Here is a 21,876-nt window from a genome sequence, read left to right as displayed (position 1 = left end):
GACCAAAACATTTTAACCCTAGCTCGTTGATGGTTTCAGTAACACATTTTTAATTAAATGATTTGATTAGCAAGTCCTGCACCTTTATAAATACATAGTGTAGCGGTCCTGGCTATCCAGGGCGTTACACTGATTATCCATCATTCTTCTAAATATCACGTATATCAGATTTATAAAGATATTTATTCTAATTAAATAATATTTATTTAATCTAATTAAATCATCTTTATTTAATTAAAATATAATTCAAATTAAAACTTATCAGATATTTTCATTTAATTATCTATTAAAATTGTATTTAAAAAGAATAATTAAATAAGTAATTAAACAAATTTATTTGAAATTCAAATCCAGGGATAAAATCCCTGATGCTAAGTGCCACACACTGTACTATACAGTGTGTGTCGCCCAGCCCTATTAGGGTTGCCCCAGTTTTCTCATTTGTTTATTTAATAAACTTTTAAGACAAGATATTTATTCCAAAATAAATATCAGTTAATTCAAAATTAACTTTTATCTTAAAATATCAGTTTTGAATTAAATAAATAAATATCATATTATAAATAAGATATTTATTATTTTCTCTCTTTATATTAATCCAAACAAGATTAATATTAATTTTAACCTATATTTTTTCAAAATAAAAACTATATAGTTAAATAATTAATTAATTCACAACTAATCAATTACTCATAATTATCAAATAATTATTTCCTTGCCTTGGAAAATTAATTCCTTTGCAATTTAGTCCTTTCTCTTAACAAATATTTCTTTTGACATCCTTACCCTTGGCAGTGTAGGACAAAGGTGATTTGGGGACCATGGACCTATAATACGAAGCTCCAATAAACTAGATTATTAATTAAACTCTTTAATCTAATAATCTTATTTATTAATTCCATGATTACTCAACTATAAATATGGAATTGCACTCTAAGTATTTATAGAATTATATTTACAGAGTTTTCTCTAGTAGTCCATTGATATAATCAATATATGTAGTTCTGTCCTCCATTATTGGTTCGTTAATTAGAGCTGGTCAAAATTACCGTTTTACCCTTATAATTACTTCTTGATCCTTAAGTACCATTAATTCACTAGTGAATAATTAATTTATAATCTAATTATAGATTTGAGCTCAATAACTATTCAATTCCATAATCAACCCTTAAGGGAACCAATATTCGATTCGTTAGGAAAGCATGGATTCCAATATTATAATTCATGTTCCTAGCCATCCATGATATTGAATCTCCAAAACAAAAGTCATTAGCCTCATTATTCTAAGAGACCTTGATGAGTGAATCAAAAGATCCAATAAACATACACGGGAGTTCATGAATACTCAGCAAACCGTACTAGCAACCATTCATTAAAGATTCATTACTTTAATATGTTACTGACTATTTTATTCATTATATATGATCTTAATTCTCTCGTACTAATACAAGATCATATTCTCATAAATGAATAGGGAATTTTCTTGATATTATTATTGTAGATGTGATTTCCTACAATTGACTAGACGAGCACCAACAACCTGTCAAGAACAAATAGAGAGAGAAACGAGAGTTCAATTGGGAGCACCAGTGGGGTGTTAGCCAAAGGGACTTCGACGCTCAAGTTAGTCGGGTTGTAACGAAAGATGATTGAAAGTAATAAAACTATTATGTATATAATGAAAAAGTGATGGATGGATGAGTAATGGAGTGATCAAAGTAATGGTGGCAATAGCAGGACTGAACGGCTGGGTCAAGTCCAGTCAGATCAGACTGACTGATTCGACTTGCTTGACTGGATCGTTGAGAAAGAGAGTAGACTTCGTTTCAACAAGAGATTAAAAGAGAATTAAGTGATTATCAAATGTCCCATTCTCAACCCCTGAGGGTCTTCTTTATAGTCATTCTCTTCTTTCCGTTCTCCCCTCGTCTATCTCACCCGTCTGACCCATTCTTAGTGGTTCCCTCCAATTTTCATTGGAAGAGGGGCGTGTATTTTGACTGCTTCAATGTCCCTGACTGACTAAATGCACCTGAACTTGGGCCTAGGTACCAGCTAGCTTGTTGGATGGCTGGGCCCATTTACATTGGTTTGGGGCCTTACTTGCTTGTTGGGCCTGGCGAGTTAGTATGGCTGACTAGTTGGGCTTTAATTGTAGACAAATTTTGTCCACTAAAATTATATAATTAATTATAACATTCAAATATAATAAAATTGTACTTTTATTTAAAACCAATGAAATTTCTTTACATGCTTTTAGGGCATTATTCCTAACACAAGGGACTACCATTAATTTATTTTCTGCCAAGATGGAAATGAACTTCCCTTCATCTCCTAACGTGGATGCTCGGTTTGCTTCTTTCATGAACATTTGGATGTAGTTCTTTAGGGATTCATCCTTCCCTTCCTTGATGTCAACTAGTTGATTAGCATAAACTGGTTGAATCCGTCCGACACTGAAGACCTTGCGGAATTCCTTCCTGAATTGCTCCAAGGAAGTGATGGATCCAGGTTTGAATTTCCAATACCATTCTTAAGCTGAGTTAGAGAGAGTGGTAGGGAATACCCTGCACCTATAATCATGCTCCACACCGAGTAACTCTATCTGAACCTCGAACTTTCCAATGTGTCGCACTGGGTCCTCCTTCCCAGTGTATGTGGGAAGTTTTAGGGTATTGTACTTCAGTGGTGGTTGAGCAGCTTTGATCTTGGCACTGAAGGGACTCCCATTTCTATGAGCCAGCTCGATATCAGAAGGTTTCTTTGTCAGGCCCTGAACAGACGTGGTGAGTGCATCTATCTGAGCTTGCACTGCTGCCCCCTCTTGAGCGCTGGTTCTCCTTTTGATGACTTCCCTCAGATCTTGAGGTTGTGCATCTTTCCTAAGCCTATCAAACACGGTGTTGGTGTTGTTCATTGGTTATTTTCCCTTGCAATACTGAGGGTGTATGGGTGGTAGGTCCGCCTTGCTCTTGCCGGTGTGATCCTGTCCCCGAGCCTCTCCTCCTACATGACTCTGGGACTTTGAGTAACCACTTCCATTCCTATCACACCTCTCAGATGTCTGATCTTCATCTCACGTGTCATTTTGTCTGTCCCCTTGGGAGGGGGCCTTTGGGATGGTAACACTCTTACTCCCTGAGGAAGTGTTATTCTTCTTAGTCATGAAGGAGGCAGTCTTGGATTGCACCTCTTCATCTTGTCTATGGGAAAGTGGTTCTGAGAGTGTCCTTGGGGTTCGAATCCTCCCCTGGGACTCCTTGTTACTGTTGTCATGCATCCCTGCTGCTTTGGCTTGAGCCTCCCACATCGCCTTAGCAGCAGCTTCAGCATTAGCTCGGGCTAACTGGGTAGCCGCCTCTAGGGCCACAGTAGTCTCACGGTGCCTCCAGTTAGCTTCTTGCTCCCTCTAGATCATCATCTGGACTTGTTCATCTGTCTTCCGCCATTTTCATTCCATAGTCGCACTCTAGAGGACAATTTATGTAGCAAAGGCCTCCCACCTCGCCATAAATTGCCCCATCTCCTCCTGGTGAGCGTCTTGTGGATTCTCCGCATCAGGTTGATCTCCAACCTCCACCTGAGGTTTGTTAATGGGATCGACGGGATCCTAAGTGGTGGAATCCCTGGGAACCATCTTCTTCGTCTGACTGGGGTTTTGGAGGCATCGTAAAACTGATCAAAAAATGTTTTTTGATTTCTTACTCCAAACGAAAGCACCAAAATGTTGACTTGTGAAATTGGCCAACGATCGTATGTACGATATACGACACCTTTTGAACAATATAAATGTAAATATACGACAGAGTACAAATATCTAAACAAAACACACATAAATTTATAGTGGTTCAGTCCTATTCTGATGAACAGTAATAACATAATCCACTTAGTCTTTAGTATTGAATCACTCAATTGACAATTACAAAGATGAACTGAAGAGTTCACTCGTCACAGATTGGCTCAGAAGTTAATCAAATGATCGATCCAAAAGTTTCTTTCAAAAAGATCTCCCAAAACCATCTCCTCAAATGAAGCCCTAGGTCCTTTATTTATAGTACCCAAGGGATGTTACATGCTCAACAAGACTGGGGATTGTGGTTTGGTACACAATCATTTGGAGTGGAGATACGTGTCCACCTTTCCATGATTATGAGATCGTGGGTCTTCAAGTCATTTCTCTGGATCGTGGTTGACCATCCACAATTGAAACCTTCGGGAAAACGCTAAGTCTTGCTTTGTCTATGAGACTTAGGTGATAGGCCCGGTGACCCTTTAGAGCTGGGGTCCTAGGCTAGTTGATCTTCTGGGTGCTAGGCCTGTTGATTTCAGCTTGAACGAGCATGAACTTTTGGGAGTTTAGGTCCACCACCCTATGAAGAATAGGGTGGGTCGACCACCCCATGAGGCTCTTAGACATGCTAGGCCAACCACCCCTAGGGGTTAGGGTTAGGCCAACCACCCCTAGGGGGCTAGGGCCAGGTCGACCACCCCTAGGGGGTTTAGGCCTAGCCGACTTCCCTATAGGTCCTGGACCTATCCATTTTTGTTCATTGGTCTTTTTCAATAATCTGACATTTTTTTCCATGACTTGTGATGCCACGTGCCGCTTTCTCATTTGCCACGTCATCTCTTGAATTTTGAGGGATAACATTCTAAACATCCTAAATTTAGACTTTTAAGCGTTCCAAACAAAATACAAAAATTGAAAATAAAAAAACACCTCAAATTGACACCTGAGTGAAACGTCATGCATCACTAAAGTTTTCATCAAATTTTAGAGGAGAACATCTCAAATGCATTGTTATTGCATCGTTAGGCATCGTTAAACATTGTTTTTTTTGCCTAAAAACTATGTTTTCAAGCCACCATTGTTATTACATCGTTACACGTTGTTAATGCATCGTTACACATCGTTAAGCATCATTTTTTGGCCTAAAAACTATGCTTTCAAGCCACTGTAATTATTGCATTGTTAGGCATTGTTAGCCATCATTAAGCATTATTTGTTGGCCTAAAAACTATGTTTTCAAGCCACCATCGTTAAACATCATTTTTGCCTAAAACCCATGTTTTCAAGCCACCATTGTTAGTGCATCATTAATGCATCTTTTTTCTACAATTTTTTAAGTTTTAGGTCTGAAAAATTGGCAAACAAAACAAAAAAAATATTGTACATATGTGTTCAAAATCCATAAATTAGTGTCTTAGGTGAATATTTTCTTCCGTTTGAGTTTTCAAATGGATTTTAAATTAAAAATTTTGTTTAATTATGGGTGTTTCAATGGTGATGGGGTGTAGGTGCTTCAATGGTGATGTTAATGACAAAAAAAAAATTATTGTTGTAGGTAGAGAGAAGGTAAGGAGAAGAAGAGAGAGACACTTTGTAACGACCCAAATTTAATGTTAAGGCTAAGTGCCTGGAGGGCATAATAGGATATACATGTTGAATTAAGTGATTGAATGCGTGACTACGTAGCATGCATAATTTATATGATAATATGAATATATTTATATGCATGTGTTATAAGTATTAAATATGCATGCGGGCCCATTCTTATTTATAGGGGCATACTTGTAATTTTGGCCGGTTGAGGGCATAAATGCGATTATATGTGTTAAATGATTGAGACCACATTATTATGTAGATATATTTGCAATATTTGGCTCGAGGCGATCCTAGTGAGTGGGTTAGCGGGATAGTCACAACGGGGTCCAATACCCGACTCGGGGTGAGCCTAGGGGTATTTTGGGGACTTAGTGCGTACTTAGGATTTATTGGTTAATGTGCAATTATTAGGTGATTAATTGGGCATGTCGGAATTGATTGGGAATTTATAGGGCTACTTGAGGATTAGCGCGAAATGTGGCAAATGACGATTTTTCCCTTGGGGCCATTTAAGGTTAAGAGTATGCTTAAGAGGTGTTTTGGTCCTTTGGCCAAGAGATAGGCTGGGTTTAAGGCTCTAGACTTCAGTAGATGCTTAGGATAAACTTGAATAGTCTTGGGAAGCAATTAGTATGAAAAACAGAACATGGAGCTGCTCTCTCTCTCTCTCCATCACTCACGTTTCTCTCTCTCCCTCTAGAGCTTTGGGAGACACTTGAAGTTTTGATGAATTTAGGGGAAAGGGTTGAGTTTCTTCCTGAAGAATTGGAGCTGGGATTGGCTGAGGTGCAGTTCAAAGTCGAAATCACTCTTGAGGTAAGCTTGGCAATCTAAATTTTATTTGTGAATTTCTGGGTTAGGGTGTTGTTTTGGCTAAGTTTAGTTCTAGCTTTGGTTATAAATTGGATTGAGGATTTGATATGGATTCCAGGTTGTTTGAGCTATTTATAAGGTGTTATTGAGAGTTGTAGACTCAATTGTGGCTTTAGAACATGTAGGTGCGCCGCGACTTGGGTTGGGGGCTGGCGCCTCTGTCTTGGGGGCACATCGTGACCCTTAGGTTCAAGTCGCAGCCCGCCTAGGCAGCCACAACCAAGTTTGGTCTTTAGGCTCGGGGAAGCTCGGGAACTTAAACTTAAGCGCTCAGAACGAATTCTACTACCCGGTTAAGTAGAATTCGAGGTCCTAGAAGCTAGTCTTTGATTCCAAAGCTTTTAATTGGTTTAGAATTTTACTGGTTATCCATTATCGTATTGTGACTTGGTTTTACCACATGGGCTCAAGATTAGGGATCATGCTCGGGGTTGCCATACGTTAGCTACTCGGGACTTGAGGTAAGAAAACTAAAACTGAGTTGTGAATGGGGCTCAAACCCCTGTTAATGAATATATTATGAATATGAACTTATCTGTATCTGAGAATATATGGATCAGCATGCTTGTATATGCTGCCATTGATTATTTGTTATGCATTGTGCATTTGTAACTATGTTTGTTTCAGGCCAGCCTAAGGGTGCCGGGGGCCGATAGCAAGCGTGCGGAATGCAGCCCGGCCTAAGGGTGCTTGGGTCGGCTATAAGACTAGTAGACTCGGCCTAAGGGCGCCAAGCCTAGGCATTATACAATAAACAGAAGTGTGGTTCACACTTAACTATTTGTATTGATTGATGAGCTTGAATTATACATTTGATTGAGCTGAATATTTATGTGAGTTTGTTGCATATACCCTATTGTTAATTGAATCTAATGATTTATGTTTACTGCCTTTATACTGTTGCCTAGTTGTGCATGTTGATTTAAGTTTTCTTGCTGAGCCTTGGCTCACGAGTGCTACGTGGTGCAAATAAGGGAAATAGATAGTGAGACCATCCATGAGTTGGAGAGCTTCAGGGGCAGTGTGTACGTATGCAGCCTGCTCGATCACCACGGTCGGGATATCTTGGGAGGAACTAGGGTTAAACCCTGATTTGTCGCTTAGGACGGCTAAATTGTATTCTATTTGTCTTTTATGAATATGTAAAATGATTTTGGGGATCTCGTGTTTAAACTTAATATTTTAATGAAAAATAACCATTTTGTTGACCAAATCTTTTAATACTTGACCTTAACTTAGTCTTTAATTACACATTTAAGTTCAAACGACTTGCTTAGCAAGTTAAGCACTATTTTAAACACATTGTGTAACAGTCTTGGTTATCTAGGGCGTTACAACTTGGTATGAGAGCGGTCTAGGTTTAAGGGTTCCTGAAGACTGGCTGGGCGTGTACACTCGCCGCTAAAGATAAGCTCGACTCACGGTCAGGTATCTAGTGATATTATTGTGTGATTAATTGGTTAAATTGAACCTATGTGCCTTATCTGTATGCTAGTATAGAGAGCATGATGTGTATGAATATATTTGGTGGAAATGGGATTTGATAATTGATGCATGAGCAATGTATATTTGTGTTTTAATATGTATATTGTGTGTGTGGTTATTGTGATTATTTGGACCTACCTATGGGATGATTCTGGATATGAATATCAGGGTTTAGGGGTTAAGTCATTGATTGCAGACTGATTCAGAAAATATGTATTCAAGATGGTCAACTGGACCTGGTATTTTTAGTATAAGGGTTGCAGATGATAGTTTAAGGTCAAAACCCTCCATCTGCCCTTGGAATTCGTAACAAATGCTTATTGGTATACAAGCAAGACCACCAGATCAAAGTAAGGAGATTAGATGGTTAAGACAGCAAGTTCCGTCAGGGAATGTTGCTTCATATATCTTGATAGTAATGGCACCAGTGTTAGTTCAACCTGAGGGTGGAAACAAATAAGAGTTATCGCATGAAGGACTCTAGAAGCATTATCCTCCAATTTCTGAGGGAGGTTTGGGGCTGTTCAGAACTGATCAATAGATGGGCGTGATTAGCTTCGTCCTCGATGATGTGAGAGTGGTAGGCCATGATAGAGTGGTTGTGCCACGCGTAAGTGGCAGGAGGATGCCCAGACGTGGTGGGAAGTAGTACCCTAGACCCAGAATGTTGTTATGATAGGTTGGGAGGATTCGATGAAAGAGACTACTGTGACGCAGTTTGAACTACAAAGATCAATGGGTTTACGGACTTGGTTCAGGATGGTAAGATAGTGACAGAGTATGTTAATGAATATGATGGGTTGGCCAAATCCACTTTTGATTTGGTACCAGCGGTCGTGGTCCAGAAGGAACGATTCACTTAAGGACTGAACTCTGAGATGGCCCAGAGCGTTAGGGTCGCTCCAGCGCATAAGACTTCTAGCTATGCTCGGGCAGTAGGGAGGGCCCTATTATAGAAGATGCCAGAGACGAGATATGGTTTGAGAGTGTTGTAGGCCAGGAAGTTCAAACAACGGTATCCCTACTTGTGGGATCAGATAGAGGGGCAGGTGCCCAATGAATAGAAAAGAAAAACCCCTGATAGTTCTGCTACTCCTGGTTCTGACAGGAGGGGTTATAGTTTATAGGATGGCCACCGGGGTGGCAGTGAGGCCTGGTGAAGTTATTTAGTATGCGCTAGGTGCGAGAGACACCATCTGGGAGGACGCCGAGTGAAGGCATGTTTTCTATGTGGAACAATTGGGCATGTCAGGAAGGATTGCCCGAAATTGAAGTTGGAAGAACCAAGGAGTATAGATTACTCGACCCCGGTCTGAGGGTCCGCCTTGGTACGGTCAGAGCCCGAGGCTAGTCCCTCGGAGGCGACCGGCTGACTTGTTAGTTCTCATTCCTTGTTATGTATTGAGCTTATTGAGTTTGGTGCTACGTATCTCTTAGAAGAGACATAGATAGGTGGCACATGCTTTATGATTGTCATGCCATGGGGCTTGAGATAATAGTGCTGCTGGGAAAATTGGTAACTTTCAAGAGAAGGGTTAGAATATTATTGGTAGAAGGTTGATAGTATAATTGATTGTCATGCCATGGGGCTTAAGATAATAGTGCTGTTGGGAAAATTGGTAACTTTCAAGAGAAGGGTTAGAATATTATTGGTAGAAGGTTGATAGTATAATTGATTGAGTTTTCCATATAAGGATTTTGATATGATCCTGTGTACAGATTAGTATATCAAATAAGGGACAATCATGGATTGCAAGAGATGATGGTAACGTCTGGATTTGAAAGGTTAAGGACCTGGTTACGTCTACGGGATGCCTAGATATTGTGATAGGTACCACTTGGAATATATTAGTTAGATCGAATGGAAACTGAAGTGGTTAGTAAGGTTTCAGATGGGTGCACAAGGAATCGTTGAGTACGCTACAGGCTTAAGGTATGGATATAATCGGTATCAGGAACATCATGAAGAACAACATTAGTGAAGCAGAAAGAATTAATGGTTCGATTGAAGAAGTATTTAATTTGAGAGTTGATCAGACGAAGCATCTCATCATGGGACATGTCGACACAGTTTTCCGAGAATAAAGGATTTAATTGCCTAGAGCAAAGTAGGACAATGTTCTCAGGAATTGACCCTCGATATGGTTATTACCAGCTGAGGATCAAGGAATGAGACATTTTAAGAATTTCTTCTTGCACCAAGTAGGATGTGATGGATTATCAGTGAAGGTTCTTAACTGACTAGTGCTCCAACGACATAGGTAAGTTCGACAAGCACAGAGAGTACAAGAATGACGTGGACAAGCCATAATCAGATTGATTATGGATGTGTTGGTCTACTCCCAGTTAGAAGCATAACGCGAATGACCACTTCATTGATAATACTAAGACTAATGAAGCAGGGTTACAGGTAGGGCTCTAGAAAGAGTAAGCTTCGATTTCTTCAAAGATTTACAAGGTCACGTTATGGGAAGTGATGTGATCATGTATGAAGGAATTCAGCTAGAAGCCACAAAGAAATTACCGAAGAACGCCTAAGGGTTGAGAAGTACAGTGAGACTCGTAAGACACATCAGCTACTACTTGAAGCATCTTCAAAGACAGCCATACCCAAGATTGAGATAACACAAGAACCTTAAGTTTGTCTGAATGGATAGTTTCATACCGGATTTTCAGAAGTTAGAATAAGGATTGGTTAACATACTATGGTATCAGAATGTGTATGCAGTGGACTGATACAGGAGGACAACATGATGGATATATTTTCCTTGCTTAAGACATGGAACTATAGGGTGGTGTGTCGAAGACAAGGGGTGCACCCATGTACAAACCAAAAAGAATGGTTATTTGTGCTTCACGATAGATGAAGGGATAAGAATACGAATGTTTTACACGAGACATTAGGCTGACGGTAATGCTAGATAGCCACGGTTAGGTTGTAATGACAACACCTATGGATTAGTAATGCATGCACTAGTATAAGGAATTAAAGTGCTTGATCACTCATTGAGGAATAATCATGAGACTAAGGCCCTAATGGGAATTAATGGGTGATTCACATTGGAAACCCTTGATTGCGTAGAGAAAATTAACATGGAAGCTGACATCCTAAATTGGAAAGATTTGTGCCAGTTGGATAGGACGCCACAAATTACAGTGAAGTCAAACAAAATATCAACCAAGATCAGTATAGAACCTACAGTTGATGGTTGACAGATATACCTCTATGAGCAATGAAATTCAGAGAAAAGATCTTGTAGGAATGGTTTAGAATCCTACTATTTTAGTATGAACAAATTAAGAAATGAAAATCGGACGAGTGATCCGATAGAACCTGGTGTGAAGGTGGAGATTCTAGACGAGTATTGTATTACCTCTTTATGAATATTGTATCCAGGAATTTGAATGGATGTTAAGAGCAAGATTTGTGTATTGGAAGGCAAAATGGTATAGTGGTGGACCGTAAAGGTGGACTACATTAGACTGCAAGTAAGATAATTGGATATGAAAAGTTGCGACTCAACAGATTGAGTTAACACACCTTGGTTTATGTGAACGGATATCACAATAATGAGTACAGGCGAAGGAAGACCATATGTTTCTGTGGGACACCAGAGTCAATGGTGTCAGACTGAGACCCTTTATTTCCCCAATTTTGGGAAAAAAGTTGTAGAGGGCAATAAGTATAAGATTGGGACTTTGAAGTATTGGTTATCTTCAGATAGACTGACAACCTGAAGGAATGATTCAGATTTTAAGAATTGTACGACGAATATACAAGTGTTTGGGGCATTGAGATAAGTATGGTCCTTTGATTGAATAGTCACGGTGGGGAATGCCGGTCAACGACTAGGATGACTCTGAATATGATACAGTGAGATAGGGAGCGAGAAGTACTTGTTCCAAGTAATGAAATGAGAGATAAAGAACATTGTGGTTCAGAATTGGTTCAGGGAAACCAATGAAGTTATTAGGATTATTAGGGCAGAAGTGTCTGCCTATTTAAAAGGACATAAGAGTTTGGAAATTTCAAGCATGAGAACATGGAGTTCTAGGATGGGAGACTTTTGTATTTCTCCGAGTATTGTGAACTAGAAAGGATAAGATATTTTGGGAAAGAAAGAGGAGTTTTGACTCCCAATTTAATAAGACTTTTGAGATCTTACCAAGGACTAGGCCAAGGGCCCACATATTAGCCTTACCTGAGTATGGGTGGTGGCTCATAAAGTGTTACTGGTGTCAAGGAAAGAAGTGTTAAGTATTATCGCTGATAGGGTGAGGTGACCCTAGGATTTCAGTGGGGTTTACCGAGCAAGGAAAATCTAATGGAATTTGTGATAAATAAGATAAAGTCTTATAGACTAAGACTATTGCTCTAGTGAGAGTGTTGCTAAGGGATAAAAAGGTAAAGGACTAGACTCTGTGGCTATAGTCAGATTTGCAGGATTGGTATCCCAAGATGATTGAATAGATTTTGAGGACGAAATTTCAATAAGGAGGGGAAAGTTGTAGCGACCTGAATTTACTGTTAAGGCTAAGTGACAAGACTATAATGCCTGGAGGGCATAATAGGATATACATGTTGAATTAATTGATTAAATGCGTGACTACGTGGCATGCATGATTTATATGATAATATGAATATATTTATATGCATGTGTTATAAGTATTAAATATGCATGTGGGCCTATTTTTATTTATAGGGGCATACTTGTAATTTTGGCCCGTTGAGGGCAAAATGCGATTATATCTGTTAAATGATTGAGACCACATTATTATGTGGATATATTTGCAATATTTGGCTCGAGGCAATCTTAGTGAACGGGTTAGCGGAATAGTCACAACGGGGTCCAATACCCCGCTCGGGGTGAGCCTAGAGGTATTTTGGGGACTTAGTGCGTACTTAGGATTTATTGGTTAACGTGAAATTGTTTGGTGATTAATTGGGCATGTTGGGATTGATTGGGAATTTATAGGGCTACTTGAGGATTAGCGGGAAATGTGGCAAATGACGATTTTTCCCTTGGGGCCATTTAAGGTTAAGAGTATGCTTAAGGGGTGTTTTGGTCCTTTGGCCAAAAGATAGGCTGGGTTTAAGGCTCTAGACTTCAGTAGAAGCTTAAGATAGACTTGAATAGTCTTGGGAAGCAATCAGAAGGAAAAACAGAACATGGAGTTGCCCTCTCTCTCTCTCTCTCTCCATCACTCACGTTTCTCTCTCTCCCTCTAGAGCTTTGGGAGACACTTGAAGTTTTGATGAATTTAGGGAAAAGGGTTGAGTTTCTTTCTGAGGAATTGGAGCTGGGATTGGTTAAGGTGCAGTTCAAGGTCGAAATCATTCTTAAGGTAAGCTTTGCAATCTGAATTTTATTTGTGAATTTCTGGGTTAGGGTATTGTTATCCTTCAAAAATAATAGGATGACGTGGCGAATGAGAATGCGACACGTGACATCACAAATCAGGGAAAAAATGACAAAGTATTGAGAAAAGACCGACGGGCAAAAAAGATAGGTCCAGGACCTATGGGAAGTCGACCAAGCCTAAACCCTCAGGGGTGGTCGGCCTGACCCCTACCCCTAGGGGTGGTCAGCCTAAGCAGGCTGATACGAACCACACCAACATTGCGATGAAACCCGACACCAAATATGGCAGCCACCAAGAACATACGAAATTTGGAATGGTAAACCGCGACCCTATGCTTAGCAAAGCACGAACCTTGGTATGAGGGAGACGCCACAAACGGGGATGGGAATCCGTTTGATAAGTCGGGTTGAACGCCACAAGGGATACCCTTGATAAGTTCGAATAGTCTCTTCAAGAACTCAAGAAGAAAACTCACAAATTTTCATTTCATCAAAACCTGATTTTTCCAAATGTTTTCAAGGCCTTATATAGCCGAAAATTACATCAATACAAGCCCCTTTGTCTTCCTAAAAACCGAAAAATTAAAGACAAGCCTTTTGTCTTCCTAATGAAACCGAAAAATAAAGACAACCCTTTGTCTTCCTAATGAAAACCGAAATTTAAAGACAACCCTTTGTCTTCCTAATAAAAACCGAAAATTAAAGACAAAAAGGACTCTTGGACTCACACAAGTCAAATGTTTGACTTATCACAAAATAAACAAAGACTAAAAAACGTGATTAAAAATAAAAAGACTCATTACAAGAAGCTAAATATTGATCAAGCTCCTAAACTGGTGTCCTCATCATTCCTCCCCTCTTGACTTGGATCAACTGGAACTTGACTTGGATTTTGAGTCTTGGTGTCCTCATCATTCCCCCCCTCTTGAGAAAGATTTGACCTCAAATCGTCACCTGCATCAAAAGGACTCAAATCAGAAACATTAAAAGTAGCACTAACAGTATACTCACCTGGTAAATCGAGTCTGTAGGCATTGTCATTGATCCTTTCTAGCACTTGAAACGGCCCATCTCCTCGAGGTAGCAATTTGGAACGTCTTTGTGCTGGGAATCGCTCTTTCCTCATGTGTAACCATACCCAATCACCGGGATCAAAAACCTGCTTGTGATGACCCTTGTTAGCATCAAGTTGGTTAGTGTTTAAAAGAGCCTCCTTAACCTCACTTTTTTTTGCATAAAAATTACTTTGTTTTCTCTCTAATTTTCCCTCATTGATCGAACTCTTCTCTTTCTTTTCTCTCTCACTTGATTCGACCCTTTTCTCTCTTTGTCTCTCTTTTTTCTCACTCTCATTCATCTTTTCACTCTCCTTCTTTTGCTCACTCAATTTTTTCTTATCACTCAATTTTTGCAACCTCACTTGGTCTTCATATACTTGTTTTGGCGTCAATGGAGCTAGAGTGATTGTTCGTTGATGGAACGTGAATGAGTACTTGTTGGTGAAGCCATCATGCTGGACTCGCCGATCAAATAGCCAAGGCCTTCCTAGAAGGAGGTGTCCAGCTTGCATGGGAACCACATCGCACAATACCTCATCCTCATACTTGCCAATTCGAAATGATACCAGCACCTGTTTTGTAACCCTCACTTCACCACTATCATTCAACCACTGCAACTTGTATGGACGAGGATGTTTAAGCGTTGGGAGCCCTAGCTTTTCAACCATGGAAGAACTAGCAACGTTAGTGCAACTACCACCATCAATAATAACACTGCATACCTTGTCTTTCACATGACAACGAGTGTGAAAGATGTTCTCTCGCTGCACCTCTTCTTCCTCTTCTTTTGCTTGCAAGGTTAAGGCTCGTCTTGTGACTAGTGCAAGCATCTCACCAGATTCTGGCCCATACTCTTCATCATCGATAGAAGCATCTTCCAATGGTGGCATGTCAGCAAGAGCATCTTCATCTTCAGAATCGAGCTCGCCACTTTCTCGAATCACCATAACTCTCTTGTTTGGACATTGGCTAGCTATGTGTCCTCGCCCCTGACATTTGAAACACTTTATCTCACTAGAACGGGACGAAGTAGGGGTTGTTTTACCTTGAGGGGTCGTGGCTGGTTTTGGTGTAAAGGATGAAGTAGGTTGGTCTTCTTCCTTCTTTGGATAGTTCGACCGCCAAGGTGTTGCACTTGAAATGTGTGGGCTCGGTCTTGGCTTTGAACTTGTACTAACCCTCTTGAGCTGCCTCTCAACTTTGATTGCCATATGCACCAAATCCTCCAATTCCACATAATGGTGTAGTTCAATTGGGTCAGCAATCTCTCGGTTCAACCCATTCAAAAACCTTGCCATGGTTGCCTCCCGATCCTCTTCAACATTGGCTCTAATCATAGCCATCTCCATCTCCTTGTAATACTCATCAACACTTCTGGAACCTTGACGAAGACCCTGCAACTTAAGGTATAGATCTCGATAATAATGAGATGGTACAAATCGTCGCCTCATCACCCTCTTCATAGCCTCCCAAGTGTCAATGGCACGATCTCCATTTCGCCTCCTATTGATGCACAACTGATCCCACCAAACAATAGCATAATCAGTAAATTCAATGACAGCTAGTTTTACCTTCTTCATGTCAGAGTAGTTGTGACAATCGAAAACCAACTCCATCTTCTTTTCCCACTCAAGGTATGACTCAGGATCACTCTTGCCTTGAAAAGCGGGGATTCTCATCTTGATATTTCCCAAATTATTGTCTACCCAGTTCCTAGCTTCCCTATCTCGGCCATACCTCCTATGGTTACCCTCTGACATCCTATCATATTCTTCCTCTAAATTGCCCCCATCAAACTCTCTTTCACCCTCAAGATCCCGGTGTTGCACCCTGTTCCTCCGTGCCCTCCATTGCGTTCCCTCTTCTACCCTATCCAACCTCTCATGTATCTGCTCACACTCCACCCTCATCATCCTTCGCATCTCCCCAATTAATGCTTGCATTTGTAGATTCGGAACCTCAGGTGGCGGAATATCATTGCTTGCATTTTTCTCTGGATTTTGTGCCATGATGGAAATCTGCAAAATAGGGTTAGAATAATATGGAGAAAAGACCTCACCACACTCCCTCACGTGTTTTCACTCCAAAAATTGTCCACTCGTGTTTCACTCAACTTTGATGGCTTTTACCCTCAAATAAGCTCACACCTCTGCCTTTTTCCACTCGTATTCTTCTTTAAGTTCTTTCAAAACTAATCCAACGGTAATGTGGAGTATTCAAGCAGCAAATCCAACCAAACAAATCAAATGAACACCGACGAAAACTGGAAAAAAAATGACGAAAAATTATGATTTTTGGAACACTTGTGTGGGGTTTTGGCCAAAAGGCCTCTAGACCATAAGGAACAAGATTAGAACAAAAAATTTTAAGAAGGGTTTCCAGACTCTTTTTTTTTTTTTTTTAGACTCGGATCCTCTTGGTTTTCTTTTCTTCTTCTTTCTTTCTATATTTTTTTTCTTCTCAAATGCAGGTACAAGACACAAGAAAAATCAGAATTGGTGGAACTACAACAATTCGAAAACAATACAACTCGGATTGCACAAAAGTACAAGAGTAACTCATGCAAAATTTAGATATTTCACAACAAGAACAAGAGACCCCAATCCCAATTTCGGATTTCACAATAAGAAAAAGAGAACTCAATCCCAATTCGGATTTCACAACAAGAACAAGAGAAAAAAAAACTCGATCCCAATTCAGATTCTCAATCCCAATTTCAGATTTCACATTAAGAATAAGAGAACCTCAATCCCAATTTCAGATTTCACAATAAAAATAAGAGAAAAATCAATGCCAATTCGGATTGCACAATAAGAACAAGAGAAACTCAATCCCCATTTCAGATTTCACAATAAGAATAAGAGAACCTCAATCCCAATTTCAGATTTCACAATAAGAATAAGAGAAAACTCAATGCCAATTCGGATTGCACAATAAGAACAAGAGAAACCCAAAAGCAAATTCGGATTTAACAACAAAACAAGAGGACTCAATGAAAATTCGGTTTTCACAATTAAGAACCCTAATTCACGATTTTAGAAACGAAAAGAAAACAAAATAGGGGAAATTTCAGAAACCCAAATTCGATTGCATGATTTGAACAAAGAAACAATCTGGAATAAAGAGATTAACTATAATGGTTTCAGATTTTTAGAAGGAAAACAAGAACAAAGACTAAGAAAATCAAGAACACGAATAGATAGATTTTTTTTTTTTTATTTTATTTCAGAAACCCCAAAATTGAAATACGAATAGAATAGAAACACAAATGAAAGAATAAAAAAAAAGGATAGGCCAAACCGAATGATCCTAATCTCTGATACCAACTGATACGAACCACACCAACATTGCGATGAAACCCGACACCAAATATGGCAGCCACCAAGAACACACGAAATTTGGAATGGTAAACCGCGACCCTATGCTTAGCAAAGCACGAACCTTGGTATGAGGGAGACGCCACAAACGGGGATGGGAATCCGTTTGATAAGTCGGGTTGAACGCCACAAGGGATACCCTTGATAAGTTCGAATAGTCTCTTCAAGAACTCAAGAAGAAAACTCACAAATTTTCATTTCATCAAAACCTGATTTTTCCAAATGTTTTCAAGGCCTTATATAGCCGAAAATTACATCAATACAAGCCCCTTTGTCTTCCTAAAAACCGAAAAATTAAAGACAAGCCTTTTGTCTTCCTAATGAAACCGAAAAATAAAGACAACCCTTTGTCTTCCTAATGAAAACCGAAATTTAAAGACAACCCTTTGTCTTCCTAATAAAAACCGAAAATTAAAGACAAAAAGGACTCTTGGACTCACACAAGTCAAATGTTTGACTTATCACAAAATAAACAAAGACTAAAAAACGTGATTAAAAATAAAAAGACTCATTACAAGAAGCTAAATATTGATCAAGCTCCTAAACTGGTGTCCTCATCATTCCTCCCCTCTTGAATTGGATCAACTGGAACTTGACTTGGATTTTGAGTCTTGGTGTCCTCATCACAGGCCCAAGAGCCCTAGGGGTGGTCGGCCCCAGTATGTCCAAGGATCCCTAGGGATGGTCGGCCTGGCCCCAACCCCTAGGGTGGTTGGCCTGACCTGCCCAAGAACCACCTAGGTGGTCGGCCCACCTTATTCTTCATAGGGTGGTCGGCTCAAACCCCCAAATACACTTCACTGAGAAATACTCACTCTCGTTCAAACTGAGATCAACAGGCCTAGCACCCAAAAGGTCACAGGCCTAGCACCCAGAGGATCAACAGGTCCAGCTCCTAGAAGGTCACATGCCTAGCACCCAAGCTTGGGTCGTCGGGCCTAGCACCTAAGTCTCACATACCAACATAGACTTAACATCTTCCCAGAGGTTTCTATCATGCATTATCCACCACGATCTAGAGAACACAACGAGAAGGCCCACGATCTCATAATCATGGGGAGGTGGACATGTATCTCCACTACCTGATAATCGTGTACCAACCCACGATCTCTAGTACTACTATTCATGTAACAGCCACTGGGTACTATAAATAAATGACCTAGGTGTAATGACTCAAATTTCCTAATAAGGTTTAGGACCTTGATTAGGAGGCCGGAGGGCCAAAATTGATTTATTATGCCATTAAATGATTATATGCATGTGTTATGTGAATTATATTATTATATGATGATAAATGCATGCATTTGGGTCCACTTTTAATTATAAGGGCATTTTGGTAATTTGGCCCGTTGAGGGCGTAATTGTGTATTTTCATGCATGTTGGTGAATTGTGATTAAGACCACATTATATGTGGATTTGTTCGAGCCATTCGACATGAGACGATCTTTGAATGCAAGTTTTCGGTTTGGTCATAACGGGGTTAATTTCGGGGCTCAGGGTGAGTCTCGGGGTAATTTGGTGATTCGAACATTGCCGGGAATTAAAGGGTAATGGGATATGATTTATTAGCATTTGAGAATATTGTGAATAACGGGAATTGGAGGGTGTTAATTATGATTAACAAGATAGGTGGGAAAGGACGGTTTTACCCTTGGTGGCCTTAAGAGGATTTTAAATGACCTAAGGGTATTTTAGTCTTTTCACCCTAAGGGATATATATCAGCCATTAGAAGCTTAGAAGGCTGTAGAAAACAGATCACTTCATCTTCCTCTCCCGATCATCTTCTTCTCCCATTTTCTCTTTGAATTTTGAAGCTCTATTTGAGGAACCAAGCTATGGAGCCAAGCTTTGATGATCTAGGGTTATGTTCTACCATTGAAGAGGGTGTGATTTTGAGATTGAGGTGAGTTTCTAGCCATTTAAACTCTGGTTTTATACTCTATTTTCATTTTGGTTTTCAGCTGGATTTTCAAGGTGGATATTGAGAATTGATGGGAGTTTTTGGCAAGGGCTGCTTGAGTTATGATGCTTAGGACTTGTGTATATGGTTTTTGGGTTCATTTGGGAGTTTAAATGAGGTTTGGAAGCTGGTTTTGAATATTGGAAATGGAGGAGTCGAAGGAGGGAAAAACCAGGGTTGAAAACCCTTGTTGTAGCGCTAGCCAGGGGCCTTTTCACTATGCCAATAGCATTGGGGCGCTAGGGGGTAGCGCTACAGTGCTACCCTGCTTTTCCAGATTCCTGTTTTATTCACTTTTGAGGGTTTTAGGCTCGGGGTTTCAATTCTTAAGGCTTGGGATCGAATTTACTAACCGTGTTAGTAAGATTCGAGGTCCTGGGAGTGAGGTTTAGATCATGAACCTTTTATGAATTATTTTATTGATGGAATCCTATATTTGGTTATGACTAGATGACCGCTAAGGGATTAAAGGATTGATCGTTCTCAAGGGTCGTTCAATTGTTATTTCTCACTCGAACCAGAAGTAAAAAAACTGCACCCAGTATGTGATGCATGAGAAACATGTGATTAAGGCACGACATGAATGTTGAATATGAGTTTGATCAGAGCTTGAGTCTCTGCATTTGTGCATGATCATAATCATGTTAGTGACTGTTAAGTAAGTATGTTGAATGCCCTACATTTGTATATTTGACTTATGATATATGCTTGGTTGCATTGCTTACTTGTGTGTGGCACTGACCTATGAGTCAGAAATCGGCACGGGCCGTATGGTATTGGCTTAAGAGTCAAGAACGACACTGATGTGTTCAACACAAGCCGAAATGATTAGATCTAATCAACATAAGCATTGAATGACTCAACATGAGCATTAATGTCGGACCGACCTCAAGTTCGATGAAAACTAAAAGCGCTTGTCTAGCGTAATGGCTAGTCACTTAGAGCCAGAGCCAGAAGGGCTAGGTGATTGCATCGTCACATGGCTATGGGTGCTTAGCCCACGTTAGTGACTCATTCATCAGTCACTCATCTGATTAGGGCTACATGCCTCATCATGGTTATCAGAACCTCAAGTGTTAAATCACTCATCTAATTAGGGCTACACACCCCATCATGGTTATCAAAATCTCAAGTGTTAAATCACTCATTTGATTAGGGCTACACGCCCCATCATGGTGATTGCATCTAATTAGGATTGACTTGATAGTCATCCATTCAGGAGGGCAAGATCCCCCATCATTATTTGAACTTATTTGCATGCATGAATAGGGCTATTATTGCCAGGCATGCCTGATATGATTTTGTAACATATTATTACTGTTCATGAGCATATTGAGTTTTCTTGCTGAGCTTTGGCTCATGGGTGCTATGTGGTGCAGGTAAAGGCAAAATAAAGTTGGACCATCCTTGAGTTGGAGAGCTTAGGTGACGATGTGTACATATGCGGCTGCTCGACCGCCACAGCCGAGGATTGAAAGAGGAACTAGGGATAACCCTATTTTACCGCTTAGGTCGGCTGATTGTAAATATTTTGTTGTAATTAACCATTAAATTATATTTTTGGGATCCCAATGTATACAGTAAACGTTTTAGCGAAACGTTATATCTTAACCAAAAAATTTAACCCTAAACCGCTAATCATACTTAGTTACATGATTATGCCCAAATGACTCGATTAGCGAGGTTAACACTGTTTAAAATGCTCACCGTAACGGTCCCTGGAGATTAGGGCATTGCACCAGAGCTTCATAAAGAGGACTTTCGGACTTTTTTCCCTTGGATCTCTTTTTCTGGAATTTTGGGAGAAAAATATTTTGAACGAGAGAATTCATCAATTCGTACTTGTAATTGTTGATCGAGTAATTCAATACTAAAGACTAAGTGGATTAGGTTATTACTGTTCATTAGAATAGGGATGAACCACTATAAAATTTTGTGTGTTTACTTAAGATAATCGTACTCTGTCGTTTATTCAATTTATTTCATTCAAAAGGTGTCGTATACTGTACATATGACCGTTGGCCAATTCACAGGTCAACAGGTATTGTTTTGGCTAAGTTTAGTTCTAGCTTTGGTTCTGAATTGGATTGAGGATTCGATATGGATTCCAAGTTGTTTAAGCTATTTATAAGGTGTTATTGAGAGTTGTAGACTCAATTGTGGCTTTAGAACATGTTTAGGTTGAATTATGTGGCTTTGAATTGGAGGAAAACACAGAAAGAAGCTGGGTTTTCTGGGTTCACGGGGGCGCGCCGCGACCCTGTTCATGGGCGCTGCGGCCCGCGTGGCCCCAGAAGCCTGGGGGCTTTCTGTCTCATAGGCGTGCTGCGACCCTCAGGGCCAGGTCGCGACTCGCATGCCTGTAGGGGTTG

Source organism: Humulus lupulus, chromosome 1, assembly GCF_963169125.1.
Source record: "Humulus lupulus chromosome 1, drHumLupu1.1, whole genome shotgun sequence".
NCBI lineage: Eukaryota > Viridiplantae > Streptophyta > Magnoliopsida > Rosales > Cannabaceae > Humulus > Humulus lupulus.
Note: the sequence above shows the minus strand (reverse complement) of the source record.